Source organism: Lemur catta, chromosome X (genome assembly GCF_020740605.2).
Source record: "Lemur catta isolate mLemCat1 chromosome X, mLemCat1.pri, whole genome shotgun sequence".
NCBI lineage: Eukaryota > Metazoa > Chordata > Mammalia > Primates > Lemuridae > Lemur > Lemur catta.
In genome coordinates, this window is record NC_059155.1 from 49577481 (window position 1) to 49595519 (window position 18039).

The window sequence follows — 18039 nt, forward strand, 5'->3', positions numbered from 1 at the left end:
GTCCCTGGAAAGATTCTAGCCAGAGGCCAGCAGCAGGCCTGTTCTAACCCGCAGCCCATGTGCTCTCTAGGCTGGACTGCAGGAGCAGGACAGAAGAGACAGCTTGCAGGAGAGAGCAGTAAGCATTAACGTACACATATGATGGGGCCTAAGGCAAAATTTCAACAGATGGGTTGGTCTCCTTTACTTGACTTCGCTTCCTACTGTGTCCTCCACTGCCCTCCCTAGAGGATGGGGGCCTCCAAAACAGCATCTGAAATCAGCACTGGTTTTTCCCACCTTCCGTGAGCACAGGAGGAAAAGTCAGTGTCCTGGGATGCCACTGTCTGTGTGACAGCCCAAGTTCCCAGGCTAGGCTCTGTGAGGCCAAGCTTGGTCCCCTGAGGCAGGTAGACGGACAACCTACCACTGCAGGCCCTGCTGCTGCAGCTGGGAAGTGCTAGGCCCTGGCAAATAGCTCTCAGATCATTTCTTTCGGTTGCTACAAGGCTCATTTCCTTTGCCTGCTCTCTACCTCCAGACAGAGACCCCTCTTCTGAAAGAGGTGGTGCTGGCTTTTTGGCAGACGGATTGTATCTCAGAAGGTACCCCCCTCAGCACTCATCCCCGAGTGCTATGAGCAGCTCCTTTCACCCTCAAGCACACACTAAAGGCCTAGGCCAAAAGCAGCTTGCCCACACACCTTTGAGCCCAGGCACAGGGCTGCAACCCTCAGAGGTGGTGCATCACCTGAATTCACACAGAGGTACCCTTCTAGGTTGGCAGTGACACCTGCAGAGATGCTGCAACAGGTGACTGACTGGCTATGACACCTTTCTGGGAGCCAGAGGGAGAGGGGCCTGCATAAGGGCCTGTACTAAGAGCTGTCAGGGATTCCAGGGCCATCAAGACTTCTGCTCGCCACCTTGGAGTAGACACTCAGAGGGGTCTGCAATACCCTGTCCACTGGGAGGGCCAGTACACTGGTGGCTCTCTCTGCTCCTGCTGCTCCTAGCTGGAATTGCAACTCTAACTCGATTCTTGCAGAGGAGGGAGGCACAGGGAGGAAGGGAGACAAGACCAAAATAGCTCTCATCCCACATTCCAGTCCTCACAGGAGGGGCACTGCAGTGAAGGCCGCTGTATTTCGACCAGCCTAGCTTGGCACTGCTAGACACTGGCTGGCCTCTGGCTCATTAGGTCGCCGGACAGAACTCGGGGCCCTGTTGCACCTGTTCAGATGCCAGCCTCAGCGTCGGCTGTGGCTACAGCTGGATGCCAAGTTCCTGGGCCCATGTGAGCAACAATATTGGAGCCTCACCATCAGTCACAAATGAAGCACCACCAAAACAAACAGCCCAGGAGGGTCTTGTGGGACAGCGTGGCAGCAAAATCAAGCCACTTAATCTTTTTGCTGGCCAGTCGCAGGTTCTGATGTGTGGCTCTAACATCCTTCTCTGTCTAACACTCCACATCTACACCACAGTCACAGGGCAAAACTTCAAGTCTCTACCACAGGGATTCTCAACCAGAGACAGTTTTCCGCCCAGAGGATACTTGGCAATGTCTGGAGACAGTTCTGGTCATCGCAACTGGGGAGGGTGGGCAAATGCTACGAGCATCTACTGAGTAGAGACCAGGGATGTGGCTACACATCCTACATCACACAGGACAGCCTCCCACAACAAAGAAAAGTTGGCTCCAAATCTGAAGTGTGAGGCCCTGAGGGTCAGCCTCCACCTAACCTGGGGACTCAGGCACCTCTGGGCAGCCCATCCCACCTTTGGGGATGTCCTAGAGGGGTGAGGTGAAGCACGGATGCAACATTCAGTGGAGATCCCTTGACTTTGCACACTGCGGACACCTTGCAGGGCCAGCCAGGGAGAGGTGGCAGCTCTGGTTTGGAGTTTTATTTAAGTGTGGAAGTTACACACACACAAAAAAAAACCCAACTATGGTTCCCCACTCCCCTCCACAAAGCTGCGGCCTGAGCTCCTATACGCAGCTGTAATGAGGGAGAGTGACGAGGGCCCTGAGGTTAAACTGACCTCAGGCCACTGGGGCTGCTTGAGAATGTGGGCCCAGAGGCGGCCAGGTCTGTGGTCTCCTAGGCTAGCACTTGACTCAGCAGGGCCAAAGCAGACAGCTGACATTCCTGCCTGGCCCAGGGCTTCCCCGTGACAACGGAGGTCAAAGCTGCCACCTGCTCTGTCACAGTTGTTCCATTAGTTTCCTTACCCCCAGGGGCTCCTGCCCCCAACCCAGTCCCAGGTGCTCAGACAAGGTCATGGTGACAAGGAAAGACAGGTGTTTTAATAAGCCATGTGCTGCTCCACCACCTCCAGTCCCCGGCCTAGAAGAAAGAGATGCCAGCCAAACTGGTCTGAGGCAGATGTTAGACCAGCAGTCACTGCTCTCCACTGCAGTTTGGGTAGAAAGTACTGCATTGAAGGTCAGGCAAACTACCCTCTGGCCTTAGCTCCACTAGCAACTCATTGTGTAACCCTAGGCAAGCCACTTCCTCTGTCTGAGCCTCAGTGTCCCCATCTCCTAAGGGCCATTCCCCAAAATGTAGAGCCAGAGCAGAGGCGTGTGGTCAGCAGTGGATGGTTAGGCAGTGAGAGCTGTCCTCCTTCACATTCCACTCTGAGACCCAAGAAAGGATCTTCAGTGGTGACCAAGACCAAACCTGTCTCCCCCACAAACCTGATGTTCCTGCCTCCAAAGGTGCCCAACACCTAGGCCTAATCCTCAAGTCATCCTTGTCCTCCTCTCTCTTCTCCTCACATGTATTTAGTCACCAAGGTCTATCAACTTTTCCACCAAATGGTCAGAGTTTCTCCCGCTTGTGCTGCCTGGGCTACTTCAGCCCTCCAACTTCCCAGCCTCCAGTCTCTCCTCCCAATGGGCCATCCTGCCAACTTTGTCTTCCAAGAGCCCAGCTCTAACCTGGCTACTCTCCTGCTTTGCAACCGAAGGGGCTCCCCATTGCCCACAGCTGGGGGCAGATAGGACATTGCACTCCACCTGGCGCTCAAGGCCCTGCACATTCTAGACCCAGTCTGACTTGAAGCTGCAAACTCCTATTTATTCATCAAGATGTAGGACAAACATCCCCTCGTGGGAAGCCTCCCCTGACCTCTCACCAATCCCCTACCAACCAATGGCTCAGCTACATTAAGTGGCCCCTACACATTTCCATTATCTTCTCAGCAACATGCGAGTCTATCTTCCCCATTCAATGGGGAGCTCCATTGCACTGGATACTATCGGTCTTTGTGTCCCCATGGCACTGTGGTAAGGGCTACTGAATGTTCTGGCAACACATAGACAGGAAGCCCTGTTTCCCAACTACACAGCGTGCAGGCCTCTGACTCCACTCCCGTGTCTGGTATCACCACAGCACAAGGAACAGAACTGAGCACACGCCTTCAACCTTCAACGCAAAGTTGACTCACTGACTGGACTCACTGACTGGCGAAAAACCTTGCCCTGGGGCAGAAACCCTAGGGCCAGCAACCAAGGCCTGGAGCTGTAAGAACAGAAAATGAACTCTGCTTGAGGCATTTTGACCTGAAGGAGCACTTAGCTCTGCCACTTCAAGCTCACATGAGAGCGTCCTAGTTCACCTGAGAAAAAGGCACTGCCTCCTGCTTCCCTCTCTTGGCCTGCAAAGTCTTGGCACTCGCCTGTTTTGACCCTGTGCCACCACCTCTGCATCCCACCCACCCCCCTTGCCTACTTCCCTTTCCTTTTGCTGAGGCCAAATATAAACTCCTGGGCAGGAAATGCCTTGAAGGATCCTGGCCCCACCCTGAGATCCTGAGAAAATTGTCTCTGACAGAAAGGAAATGGGCCTGAGAGAAGCGGCCTCCTCGGAAGCCAGAGCCCCTCCCATGAGCCCTGCAGCAAGCCACAGGGAGGGCTGTGATGCTGTGCACATAGCAGGTGGCAGGAGCCTACGGCTTTGGGGGCAGGGACGACAATGTGCATGCTCAGGTCATGGTAAGGCCAAGGGAAGGGGAACCCAAAATGGTGGCCTAACAGCTGTGTAAGGCCTATGGGCATAGAGTTTATTGGGTACAATCAGCAGAGTAGTAGGCTAGTAACCTGGAGATCCGGCTTTTGGTCCTGGCTCTGCTACTTTTTAACTGTGGCTGTGCTCATTAATGGCAACAATATTTATGATACTGAATGTAATGGTTAATAATAATTAATAACTGCCACTAATAGTTATTAAGTACTTACTATGTGCCAGGCCCTGGGCCAAGGACTTTATGCAGCTCATACTGGGCAAGTCACTTGCCTTCCCTAGGCCTCAGTGTCCTCAGCTGTAAAATAGGGATATAATCATCTAACCAACAACATGAGGATTTTGAAAGGATAAAATGAGATGATAATAATAGCTCAAGTACACTGAGCCATTATTATGTCCCAGGCATCTCTTTAGGTTCTTTTTATAATGATTGTATCATTGAATATTCACAATAACCCTGTGAGGTAAGTACTCTGATAATATCTCTAATTTTACAGATGAGGAAACTGGGACCCAGAGATATGGAGTAACTTGCCCACATCAGCAGCTAAGAAGTGGTAGGCCAAGATGGAAATCCAGGCAGTCCGGCTCCAGAGTCAGAGCTACCAAGGTAGAATCTTCCTCATTAAACAGGAGAAATTGCCTAGGCTGGGGCCTGGCACACAGCAGACACAAAAAATATCTGTCAGGGTTTTTGCAGTATGACCCCTTAGCCTGAAGTAACTTTCATCAGCCAAGAGAGCACCTGATCATCTCCCTTTCATTTGGTTCCCGCAACAACCTGTGTCCAAAGCAGGTAATACCTATTACACAGATGGGGAAACTGAGGCTACAAAAGGTCAAGTAGCTTCTGCTGGACTCCAGATGGGGTCCAAGAGCCTGCCTAAATACCCACAGCCCTCCTGCTGATCTGTTCCCATTTCAGCCTCCCTCGGCTCTCCCCTCTGAATCCACTCCCCATTGGCTGTGCATTTATTCAACTAATAGTACCAAGTACCTACTCAGTGTCAGGCCCTATGCTGGGCACCAAGTTCTGAAAACAGAGCAAAAGCTGAACACTCTTGCAGTTCTTGGCCGGAGCTGCTGCCAGGCCGGCCCATCCTTCTCAGGGAGGCAGAGGCTAACATGGACTGGCCTTTGAAGCACCCCCGGAGTTTGTTTTGGAGGCAAAATAACGGGGAATGAGCTCCAAAGCAATGGCAATAGCAGCTGGTACAGCCTGAGGGAAGGTAGCATACAGCCCCAAGGATCCTGAGATGGAAACACTGTGGGGAGGGCCAGGTCTCTGGACAACCCTCCCACCCACACATACCTAATTCTGGCGTGGGCCACACCAGCTAGAGGGATCACTTGAGTTAATCCAGCCAGCCTTCTGCCTGCCCCTAACTACCCACACCTTCTAAATAATGCAACCTGGTTGTCAAGACAGCACATTAAAATATCTCTTCTTCCCTATGCCACCCAGCACCCTACTCTCCACCCCCGGTGCTGGAAGGTGCTAGTCAGGCAGGCCTGGTGCTGATGTCAGAACCACCTCCCAACTCCCTCCTGCATGCCCTCCCCAGCCCAACGCGGCTCTGTCTTAGAGCATCAATACCCACTCCTTCATGTTTTCCCTCCTATCCATCTGTCCACCTTGGTGATGGGGGTGGGGGGCGGGGACAGGCAGGCAAGGACCTGGGGACTGTCTGCCCAGGAGTGACTAATCACTGGTGGGTGTGATGAGCACTCAGGGAGAGAGAGACCCACACCTCAGCTCTTGCCTCCTGGCCAGGCATCTGGAGAGCAAGGCATGGCCCAGTCAACTAAGGATGTCAGGCGGTGGAGTCAGACTGCCTGGATCCTGCTCCAGCTCCATCACTCCCTGGCTGTGTAACCTTGGGCAAGTTCTTCATTTAACCTCTATAGCAGTACCTACCTTACAGAACTGCTAAGCGTGCTAAGTGAGTTAAAATGTGTGAAGAATTTAGAAGAGTTCACCATTATTATTGGTGTTATTATTACTATAGCCTGTTGCAGTGTCATAAGTGCCACTAAAGGTGGCCAGAGGAAGAAAGCCCTATAGGCAGGCATGGCCAGGAAGAGCTTTTCTGGATCAGGCGGACTCTGAAGTGACAGAAAAGTCCAGACCTGATGCCCAGGAAGTGGCAGGTTTGAGTACTGCACATCCCCAGGTCAGTGAAAAACAACAAAGGGAAAATGTTGCAGACAGTACTACCAAGCAACAATATTGACAAAAATTTTATTTATATTACTGGACTGAATATTCAACAACCCTATGAGGTAGGCACATATCTCCGTTTTATAGCTGACAAAATAAAGGCTCAGAGAAGTAATTTGCCCAAAGTCACCCAGTGCCATGTATACCAGAACTCATGCCCTTGCCCATGACACCCTGCTGCTGCAGGAATTCATGTACAGCTCAGGATGTGTTTTACTTCTGCTCCGCTCTGGCCCCTTTCCCACATTCCCCTCTTTGTTGTTCCATTTAGAAGGCCCTGCTGGGGTGGGGGCTGCTTGGGCCAGATGTTTGCGGCCAAGCTCTTCCTACAAGCTCCCTGCCTCTGCCCCAGCCTGCCTTGGCCTCAGCCTCCAGCAGAAAGACTGGCTGCAGGTGCCTATCTCACACCTCAGACAGGCCAGCCTTTGGCCAGCCCAGATAGAGGGCAGGAAACCCCAGGCCACCTCCCCTGGAGATTGCTCCCTCTACCAGGGAACAGAGTTGCAGCCAGGCCAGAGGTTCCTCTGTGGTGGGAAGCTGCCAAGTCAGCCCCAGCTGCTTTGGCTGCCGGGTGCGGTTTAGGGAAAACAGGGAGGGCTGAGGGTCAGGAGACCTGGGTTCCAAATCCTCCCTCACTGGAGACTCTTCCCTTCCCTTCCCCAGGATCACTCTGGGGAAATCCTACCATCTATTTTACTGGGTTGCTCTGAGAACAGAATGGGAAGTGAAAGTGCCTTAAAAACTAAAGAAATGGGAGGACTCACTGTCATTGTCATCGACTGCTAGGGGAAGGAATGGCTGAGCTGGTGTTTCTCCCTGTCTGATTCACTCTTCTAGGCCCCACTCTGAGCGTGGCTCATACTCATTTCCGGCTTCAGTACTCCCTAAAATATCCTCTTCCCCCCACTCCCCACCAGCTCCAGATGAACCCAAGTGGCAGGAAAGCAGAGTATACTGGAAGCCACCGCATACTACATTGTATTCAGCTCATCAAGGGAGTGCCCACTCCTACTGGGCTTGTCCTCTACACCAGTAAGAAGGACCTGCCTTGCAAGGGCTCCCCAATTATGGACCTGAACCACCAGCACATCAGAGACAGTTGGATGAGGAGTTTAGACCCAAGATTCTGGGGGTTCAGAGTCTACCTGTTAGAGTCCCCAGAAAACGATTATGAAGAAGTCATATGGAAAAGTTCAGACCAGAAATAAACAGGAGAAGGAGGGGCTTCCAGCACCCCATTTCCTGCCCCCACATGTTTTTTGGTTTTTTTTGAGACAGAGTCTCACTCTGTTGCCCAGGCTAGAGTGAGTGCAGTGCCGTGGCGTCAGCCTAGCTCACAGCAACCTCAAACTCCTGGGCTTAAGCGATCTTCCTGCCTCAGTCTCCTGAGTAGCTGGGACTACAGGCATGCGCCACCATGCCCGGCTAAGTCCAGCTAATTTCTTTCTATTTTCAGTAGAGACAGGGTCTCACTCTTGCTCAGGGTGGTCTCAAACTCCTGAGCTCAAACGATCCTCCTGCCTCGGCCTCCCAGAGTGCTAGGATTACAGGTGTGAGCCACTGCGCCCACATGTTAAGGGGGCCATAACAGTAGCAGGCAGGGAGGACAGTGATGAGGCTGGGAAGGGGGCTGTCCCAGGTCTGAGGAGGAACACTTGAAAGACCTGCGGCTGTTTGGCCTGGAGAAGTCACAGAGAGCAGAAAGGGACTAGGTGGTTCCAGAGGGCAGACCTGGGACCTAGGGTTAGAAGCCTCAGCAGGGCACAGTTAAGTTTAACATGAGAAAAATCTCGCAGACGTTCCACAGATGAAAACAACTGCCTGAAACATATCGTGCTCCTAGGTATTGAAAATGGGTGAGCAGGAACCACACAAGTACATGCCCGGAAGCCCTAAGCTTTAGAAGGACAGTTGGACCTCTAAGAGCCCTTCTCCCGTGAGTTCTGTCTGTGTACCTACCTCCAGGTGGATTGTGTGAAAAAGCATTAAGGTGACTGGAGCTGGCTAGGCCCTTGGATGCTTCCCACAGAGACCTGGGATCCCAGGAGCACCGTGGGCTGGTACTACCTGGGGGAGCGGGTCACTCATTAACTTGTGGCTGAATGGGTCAGAGGGTGGCCACCTGGGTCAGACGCAAGCATGGGGAGGGGCCAGAGAGCAAACTGCACAAAAGCCCATACCCAAGGAGAACCCAAGCTGTGGCAATTCAGGGCCCAACCAGCTCAAACTGACCCAGCCGGCCGAGTATATTCAGTGACTGGGCCTGGCTCAATTTGAAGATAGCTCTCCATTGCCCTGTAGACAAGCTAACGGTCTTGAGTGGGATGGTACACTTGAGCAGCTCAAAGGGAGCCTGACAGGCCACCAAGGCCATGCTGCCTGCCCTGCCCACGTTATAGATGTGGAAATTGAGGCCCAGAGAAAGCAAACACCTTCTCTAAAGTCACTCACGGAGAGGCAGCTATGGAATGGCAGAACCAGAAGCCAAGCTTCCTGCCTCGGTAGTAGGCCCACCAGCGTTCACTAAATGTTAGCTCCCTCTCTTCCCCTTGAAACTGCAGAAAACTGCTTGTGGTCTGGAGCTTTCTAAATTGGGTCTGGGCCCCCTGGCCCACCCCATCTCAAGCCCCACTGCTTGTCTAGATACAAGCTGAGGGCCTCTCTACTGAGACCCTTCTCCACTAGAGGGGCCCTCAGCAGCAGTGGAGTGGCTGGCAGTCCCCACCCCCAGCCTAGAGCGGAGTGACCCACAGCTGTACTGAAAACAAACACACACTCACACAGCCTCACCCCATCTCCAGGAATGGCAGACCCTTTGGGTGGGCATTTCTTGCTCTTTTAGATTTTCCAATGGAGATCAGGGGGTCAACTGCTCCTAGAAACACCCGTGCCCGTTTCTGACTCCAATGCCTAAAAAAGCCCCTGACCCCACTGCCCATCCGAATCCCTATCAACTCAACCCCTCTGCACTTCCTAATACCATCCAAGCTAAGCCTGTGTCCTTCAAATTGTGAGTACTTACTTCTGTTTGCCCAAGTAAAGGACAGAAGGGCAGAATTTTAATTGGCCACATAAGTTCCCGTGACTGAATGTTTGTCAACGTCCCCTTGGGGGAAAGTGAGGGTTCAGGATAGGGTCCCTTTAAGGCCTGCGGTGGACAGGGAGTTAGTTAATGACTATCCCCCAGAGGTGACTTTCCAAGGTGGTTATTATGTGGCTCAATTATTAACCAAGCAGTGGCAGGACCCCATGCTTGTTGGAGAGGGGCCACTCCTTTCCCAAGGACAGCCCAAGAGCAAGAGGCTACAGCCAGGGAGAGCATTCCTGGGGCTGTTCTCTCCCTCTCCACCAGGCTGCGGTGGGGCGGGCGGGGGCAGAGGCCTGCACTGAGGGAAGCTCTCCCTCAGCCCCACATGTGGGTAGAGGAGGGCTAGCCCGGATGTGGAGGAAGTCAGCACACCCTTACTGGGGCAGGAGGGAAAAGAGAGACAGTGAGGGTTTTTATCATGAATGAGAGAGGAAGCTCCAAGCTGGGCCTTGGTGATTACACGACAAGCTGGGAAAGGCGCTCATCCTGAATGCATCCTGTTTTGCTCTGAACTGGCCTCAGGGCCAGGGGCAGGAGCAGGGGAGGGGCCTGTGTGGAGAGTGGCCTCCTGAGGACCTCAAGCTCCTGGGTGGCCCTGGAACTGAGGGGCACGTGGGAGAGTGAGAACTCACTTACCATTAGAGAAACAAAGGCACAGAGTCTCCACAAGAAGCCGCCACAAGCCAGCCTTGGGCCCGGAGCCCCAGAGGCAGCTAACATCTGGGCTTGGACCCTTCATGGGCCTCTCTTCTAAGGGTCAGCTCAAATGTCACTGCCTCTGTCAGTCCTCTTCCCTTCAGTCAAAAGCAATCGCTCCCTGGACTCCAAGGGCAGAACTTCCTCCTTGACAATTGAAAATATGAACACTAACCAGATATTTGATATTAAGGGACTGTTCTAGATATGATAAAGGTAGTGTAGTTATTTTTTATGAATCTCTATTTTTTAGAGATATATTGAAATAGTTATAGATGAATTGATAAATTGTCTCAGATTTGTTTCAAAATAACAAGAAAGCAAGTGAAGTAGGTGGAGGCATGGATAGGGCAGGACTGGCCACAGGCTAATGGCTGTTGAAGTTGGGTGATGGGTACAAGGAACCTTATTATACTAATTATCTCTATTTTATATATGTTTGAAATTCTTCATAGTAACTTTTTAAAAGCCCTCACGGAGGTAGAGTCTTAGCGGGTCATGTATTATTTATACCACTAACCCTCAAACTAGATAGTAAATTCCCTGAAGGTGGGAGTTAGAACTCTGTGTCCACCACAAGCCCTAGCACCAAGACTGAACTTAATGACTAATAATTTGTACATCACGTGATAGTTTACAAAGTACTCAGCCATGGATCCCCCCCGTTTCATCCAGTGAAGTGGAAAATGTGAGGAGAAACCAAGAGTCTGAGAGTTAGAGGAGAACAGTAGAGCCTGGATTTAAACCTTCATGTTTCCAGCTCCCAATCCCGTTTTTTGCTCCACACCACCCTGGACTGCTAAGGAACTTAGCATTCAGTTCTAAAATGCTAAAATTCAGTTCATTCAGTTCTAAAATTCTAAAATTCCTATGTGGTCGAGGTAAACAGGAACAGCAACTGTTTAGCGTGCAAGTTCCCAACAAGGAGGGCTGAGCAAGAGGAAATTCAACACACAAACACAGCACTTCAGACTTGCGACAAGGGCCCAAACTATGGCCTCCAGTCCACTGGCCCATGTCCACCAGGACTTTCCCCGGACACACGTGCATTCACACGTGTGCACACACCCAAACCAAGACCCCAAGTCACAGGTGAATAGAGCCTTAACAAACACTTGACAACAACAACTGTGTGCCCATCCCAGTGCTAAACTACCGTGTTCAGAGTTGTGGGTGGGAGAGATTATCATCAAACTCACCTAGACCTTGAAGAGCTCACACTTCCCATCCTAAAGGCCTTGCATCTTTGAAATCCCTTATCCGTATTTTATCTCCTGAATAGCCTCACTTGATCCTACCCAAATGGGGAGCCCCAGGAAAAAGTTCTCTCTCTTCTTCTCAAGTCAGAGGCAACTCCTTCCTGTAACCAGAGAAGAGGTGAGGGCACACCCTGCCTTTGCTAAACCTGCCATGTGGGCTAGGAGTCACCCATAATCCTAGCACTCCGGGCAAGGTGGGAGGATCCATCTCTACTAAAAATAGAAAAATTAGCCGGGCATCATGGCTCATGCCTGTAGTCCCAGCTACTCGGGAGGCTGAGGCAGGAGGATTGCTTGAGCCAGGAGTGTGAGGTTGCAGTGAGCGAGGCTGATGCCACGGCACTCTACCCAGGGTGACAGAGCAAGACCCTGTCCCTGTCTCAAAACAAAAGCAAAAACAAACAAACAAAACCCCGCCATGTGTTGAACAAGGAGCTCCGGGAATCTCCTAGCAGAAAAGCACCAGCAGCTGTGGCCACGTCCCAGTTAGAGACTCCATCCCCTCCTCCTTTTGGGACCTCCTCGCTTTTTTGTCTTTGCTGCTATCTCTATACCTGGACATAGGGGTCCTCGGCTCCCTCTCCAATCTATAGTCCCAATCATGGAATTTCAAAACTTCAAGAAGACAGAAAATATCAAAGTTCAGACCTTCTTGATGCCACTTTTTTTTCTCCTCTGCTAGAACTCGGGAGGTGTTGTGTTTGAATAAGAAAGGCCTTGCCATCCTCCTCAAACGACTCACTGCCCCCCCCCACAGCACGCATACAGGGTACACAGCCCTTTTGCATGGGCACATCTTCAGCCCCTCTTCTTGTTCTGAACACCTCCAGATATCATCTCCCAGCAGCCTCTCCTTTCCAGATGGGGGAGCGGAGCTGTAGAAGGACAGAGGTTTAAAATACTTCCCCAAGGGTTGCTCAAGGTATGGAAAGAAGGCACGAGAACTCCGTCCGGTGTGGTGTTTCCTAGCCCTAACTACAGACATCTAGGGAGCAGAAATTTCAAATCCAAAATCCAGAAAACGACAAAAGGCTACATCCCTAAATGAGGACCAAATCAGAATGTCCAGCTAGATGGCAGCTGTACCTTTGTGGTGAAAAAGTTTCAGCCCCACCCCCACCACACCCCCCTACAGCCAAATACCACCCTTTCCATCACACTTCCCACTCAGACGGCCACCCAGAAACCACCTGCAGCCATCTTCTCTACACCCTTGGGCCGCCCACCTTCCCATCCCCAGACAAGATTTATCCCTCCTTCATTCCAGGAAGATGAAAGCAAGGGGAAATCTCAGACAGCAAGGATACAGGTGGGGGGGGCAGGGGGGCAAACCCTTGAATGGGGGCTGGAGGAGGTCACACAGGAGGAGTCAGGGTTTGAAAATAGCCCTGGGTGTGATTCATTACCCTCTCCTCCCCAGGACTTGGGGTTAGCATAGGTTCCAAACCAGCCCAATCTCTGGGGTCCCCACCCGCTGGGGTCCTAGGCTCTGAAAGGAAATTCCCACTCCTCCCCACCTTCAGTCTGGCTGCTGTTCTCCCCCTCCGCCCAACACACACACTCCAGTTTTCCAGCTGGCTTAGCTTCCTAATCACCACAAAGCTCTCCATGTGCATAGCTCCTGCTGCCCCAAGCGTCTCGGAGACAACCCTTTACCTGCCAGTTAGGAGCCTGGCCTTGAGAACCAAGAAACCAACTGTCAGGGGGAAAGAGACTGGATCTTTTAGATACTGAAATCAAGTGGCCAGCTGAGGTGTGGCTGAAAACACTGGCCCACAGAAGTAGTATGACTTGCCTAAGATCACATGAACTGGCTAAACCCCAGTTTCCTGAATCGTAATTCAGTGCTCAACTTCAACAAGCGCTGGGAGAAGAGACAGGGAGAGAACCCCAGACTACCTAATTTGGAAATCCCAAAAACTTCCACTAAAAGGTTCCCTAATCCAAACCCATTTTGGACTTCACGGAGAAAGTGAGCCCTAGAAAGATGAGACTTTTCCAAAGGTTTTCCCTTGGTCTCTGAAACTACTCTAATACCCTGAAAGTCCTAGGCGTTTCTCAAAAGCGAAGGCGATGAGGTAAGTGGCTGACGGGAAAGCCCACACAGCTGGACCAGGGCTTTCTGGAAATGCCCTCAAAAGCAGAGAAACGAGAGGGCAGGAAAAGCGGCGGCGTGACCCAGCCACAGAGCCTGCCACCCCCGCCCAGCTGCATGTCCCCTCCAAAGCCCCAGATCACGGCCCTAGGATCCGGCCAGGCCCGGGAGTAACAGGCGGACAGCTGCCTTCTACCGCCCCACTGAAGGGGCTTCGGTGGGAAACTTGCAGCTGGCGCGCTCAGGGGTCCCCCAATTTCCGCGACTCCGACCCCAAATCCCAGGGACAGAGGCAGCTCGGCTGGCTTCCCTGCGGTGTCCGGTGCACGCCGCCCAGCGAACCGCTAGGAGAGCAGGAGCGCGCCCGGGAGGCTAGGCGGGGCGAGGGAGCCGAGACGCCCCTGTTTCTCTGGATCTCCCCCTGCTGTCACCCCAACTCCTACCTTGAGTCCGCGTCCACCCCCCCTTTGGTTCAGGCCCTGACACAGAGCGAGCAGGCAGGAGGCGGGCGAGGGAGGGACTGCTCCGTCCAGGGCACGCGCGGAGCCTGGGGTCGGGCGGGGATAACGGTGCCAGCCAGAGGCGCAGCTGCCGCTGCTGCTTAGCCGTTGTCAAGCCGAGTCCACTGGGCGCGCAGGTGGGGAGGGAGCGCCCGGGAGTCGGGCGGTAGGGACGCCCCGCCCATTTGCCCTCGACCAATGGGGGCTCAGTCCGGCCCACCAGACTCTCCAGAAAGTCCCCCAAATCCGGGTGGGCGGGTCTCAGCCTGCTGGCTCCCCAACGCTCCCCCCCCACCCCGCACCCTGTGCTGCCGCCTTTCCCTCAGGTCACACTGCTGGGACAGAGTGGGTGCAAGCCCAGAGCCAACGACTGAGGGTGAAGGAGTTGATCAGGCACACAGACTAATTCTTTCCTGAGTTCTGAATGTGTCTGGCACTGTGTAGGGACTTTAAATACATACGTGCACGGCAGGGTTCAGTGACTTGCTCAGGGTAATTAATGAGGTGTCCAGAAGACACAACCGGTGAGATCTCCAATTAGTAGGAGCAACCAAGACAAAAACGGATAATTTGGTATTTGAGCAGGAAGTTGCCATCCCTTCCTTGCTCAGCCCCTGTGTACTACAACTTCCCCAATAATCCCAGCCCTCCTCCCCACTAAGTCTGAAATCTACCTCCTCAGAGAAATGCATGGAAAACTTGGCGCATTGGCATTAATCTTAGCAGGAGTGGGCTTCCAAGAGTTCTGACAGCAAGTACCACCAGAAAGCCCAAATTCAGCAAGAAACAATAGGTAGGACTTGATTCTTCTCTTGCCTTTCCTCCCAGGGATCCAACACAAGTTCACAACCTTGATTTCCTTGTTGAATTGAGGACTCCTATTAGCCAGGGCTGGGAGTATCCAAGACCGTATGCAATCCAACCACTATCCCTCACATTTATTTACAAATACAGAAGCTGAGGAGAGGTGACTCACTCAAGGCTACCCAGCAAATCCATGGCAGGGACAATACCTATATGCTGGCTATTTTCTCCATACCAATCCTAGAAGACAGGAACTGCATCCATCTAACTTCCTTGCCAGAGTACCTAACAGATGAGAGCAAAAATATGTTTCTTAGGTCAGCAACTTGCTGGAAGTCACCTGAGGCAAAGACAGAGCCAGACCTAGCCTATCCCCGGGTGCCCCCCTCCTGTCTGGCCTTCAGTCTACTAGACCCAATAGAAATTCTCTCACCTTCTTTCCTGCTGGCCCTGATAAGAATCTGAGGAGCAAAGCTACCTCTTTTCCAGCTCAATGGCAAGGCTGCAGCTGGTATCCACTGGCAATTTGTTCAAGGTGAGCCATTTCCCTGTGGGTCTTGGATGTGAATTGGGACCTACACACCAGAACTCACTCCCAGAAACAAAATGCTACTCAGAATCAGGAATCCTTCTGATGGGTGGGAAGGGATATGACCTCCTTCCTGAGGCTGGGCTATAACAATTGTAAGCATCTCTAAGGCTCTGAGTTGAAGCCAAAGGCATCTTGCTTATGCACAATGCTAGAAGGGACATAAAAGTGAGGGGTCCTGCTCAGATCCTATCACTTACTTAAGGGCAAGAAACCTGTCAGAGCCGATTCCATCCACCCCAGGGCACCAAGCACAATACCAACAGTTTCTCAGTATTGTTTGCTAATGGATGAATGAATGTTGAAAGGTATTTAAGGGACAACCTTGAATACCTTACAATTACAATCATATGAATTGTGAGCAAACTAAACTTATCTTTTAGTAGATGGATTTAATTGAATCAGATAGGTCGGGTTCAGAGACACCAGTTGTTTACCAAAAAAAAAAAAAAGTCAAACCAGAAAACTGCAAAAGGGGGTGGGGGAGAGTACAAAAACTACAAAAAGAAAAGTAGAAGAAAAGGCAACTGCTATAAATAACTACAATGAGAACTTCACAGTGCCTGGCACCAAGTAGGTGCTATTAAAAATTTTTGTTAAATGACAGAGTGAACACAATATAGTCAAGGGAAAACTACAATCATCATAGTATTTGCCATGCACATTGGGACATTTTGAAATGGCCCAAGCAATGTCAGGACTATTTCCTTTGGTCTTTTTTGATCTCTCTCCCTTATCCCAAGGAAAGCTCAGCCTGCTCAAAGGGCAAGGTTAGCTCATCACCTTCAATACCACTGCCAGCCCCTGTTCCCCACACCCAGCCCAAGCCAGGATCTTGCATGGACCAAATATTAACAGTGCCTGGAATGGACGACAAATTGGTACCTTTTCACAAGCTCATTTCTGAGCTGCAGCCTCAGTGGCTCTAGAGATAACCAGAGCCTTTGGGTCCTTGGCTTTCCTTTTTCTACAAGACCCCACTCTTGCCTGTGTGCCCTATACTGCCTCAAGTGCCACTACCCTGGATGCCAGCTCAGTCAACAGGCGGGGAAATGCAGAGTGTGTGAAGCAGGCTGAGGGTTGGTGAGAAAGCCTGGACGTGTGTGTGCGTGGGTGTGTTTCTATGCCTGGGGCATGGGGCTTCCCTCATTCTACCACCACCACAGTCCAGCTGGGTCATATAAGAGGGAGTATAATGGACTCTGGGATCAAGTGGCCTGGGTACAAATCCCAACTCTGCTACTTACAAAAGCTGCGTGACTCTCTGTGCCTCAGTTCCCTCATCTGGAAAGTGTGAATGATAATCACAGTACTGACCTTATGTGGCTGTGGAGGAGATCCACTGTGCTAAATAAACACTTAGAATGTTGGCTGGCACGTAGTGGGTGCTCTTAACTGTCAGAGGCACTGAGCAGTGGTAGAAAGAACCCTGGATGAGGAAGTAGGAACTGAATGCTGGTCCCAGTTCTACTACTGTCTGGTTATGTCACTCAGGACACGTCATTATGCCCATCAGTTTTTTCACCTGTAAAACAAGACTAGAGCATAACACCCAGTGAAAAAAGTGGAGACAATGGACGTGAGAGGCTGTAAGGGCTGGTGGTGGCAGGTGACACGATGGCATTGATGGTGCTGTAGAACTTAGCTTTTTTCATGGCTAATCGGCCTTTTTCTTACAGGCTGTAGCAAAGAGCAACTCCATATACCGTTACCCTGAGCCTCATTCTGAGACCATTGGGTCCCAATAAGGGCCTGTCTGAGCACACCCAACAGTCCCTACACCCTCCATGCCTGGGAATGAGACTTCCGCAAGCAGTTGCAGGCAGACCCATGCCCCCACTCCGGAATGCCTGAGGTTAAGGTCGGCAAGGAACCAAACAGACCATTTCACTGTGCTTTCCCATAGGAGCTAAAGGAGCAGTAGCAAATCATTCGAAGGAACTCAGCTGGGAAGTTTTAAAAAGGAGAGGAGGAGCAGTGAGGGGGAAATGAATTACACTCAGACCGGCCCCACCCAGCACATGACCACGGGTGCCCTCATATATGGGCTTTCACACTTGTACACACATTCCTGCATGCCTCATTGAAGCCCACCAGGCAGGCCTGGGAGGGGAAAGGCCTGCTCCGGGGTGGCTAGGGTCCCCCACCCAGCCGAATGAAAGGGGGCTATTGATCAGGTTCCCACCACATGGGATAGTCACGGTTCGTAAAAAAAAAAAATTCCAAAATTCCGGAGGAGCTGGGGCCATGGCGGGGGGATTTGCCCAAGCAGGGGCAGATGTGGGTGGGGGACACACGGTGGTGGGAGGGGCTGGCAAAGGTGAGGGCCACACAGGCACCTCACTGTCTATGCGTTGTCAAGTGTGGATGGGGGACAGAGAGCTACATCCTTGGAGGAGCACAAAGACCCCCTCTCAGCCCCAGCCCAGGAAAGCACCGTGGCTGCGCCCCCCACTCCCACCCCCATCCCCACCCTAGTGCCCTGGAAGGAGGAGCTCTGTGCTGGGCCAAGAGCCCTGGGCTGGCTGGTAGTGAGGAATGCTGGGACCCAGGCCAGCGAGGTTCAAGGGTCACTTAACCTCTCTGCGTCACCCCTCCCTAAGCTAGGACACAGAGCACACGCAGACACCCAGGAGCCTGTCATCTCCCCCCAACAGACACCAGGCGAGGTGTCAACCTGATGGAAGGAGGCCCCCCGCACCCACACCGCAGACCCTGGGCCATGACAGTGCTGCACACCCAGGGTGGGCCTCTGGCCTGCCCTACTGGTCC

The 18039-nt window shown here is 52.1% G+C and overlaps 1 protein-coding gene across 1 annotated transcript in view; it reads right to left on the reverse strand.

Moving 5' to 3' along the window:
• Positions 1-13985, reverse strand: part of STARD8 (StAR related lipid transfer domain containing 8) — a 32893-nt gene extending 18908 nt beyond the window's left edge. Inside the window, exon 1 of the mRNA XM_045538157.1 lies at positions 13818-13985. The gene's annotated coding sequence lies outside the window, so the exon portion shown is untranslated. The remainder of the gene's footprint in view (positions 1-13817) is intronic.
• Positions 13986-18039: the final 4054 nt, after the last annotated feature.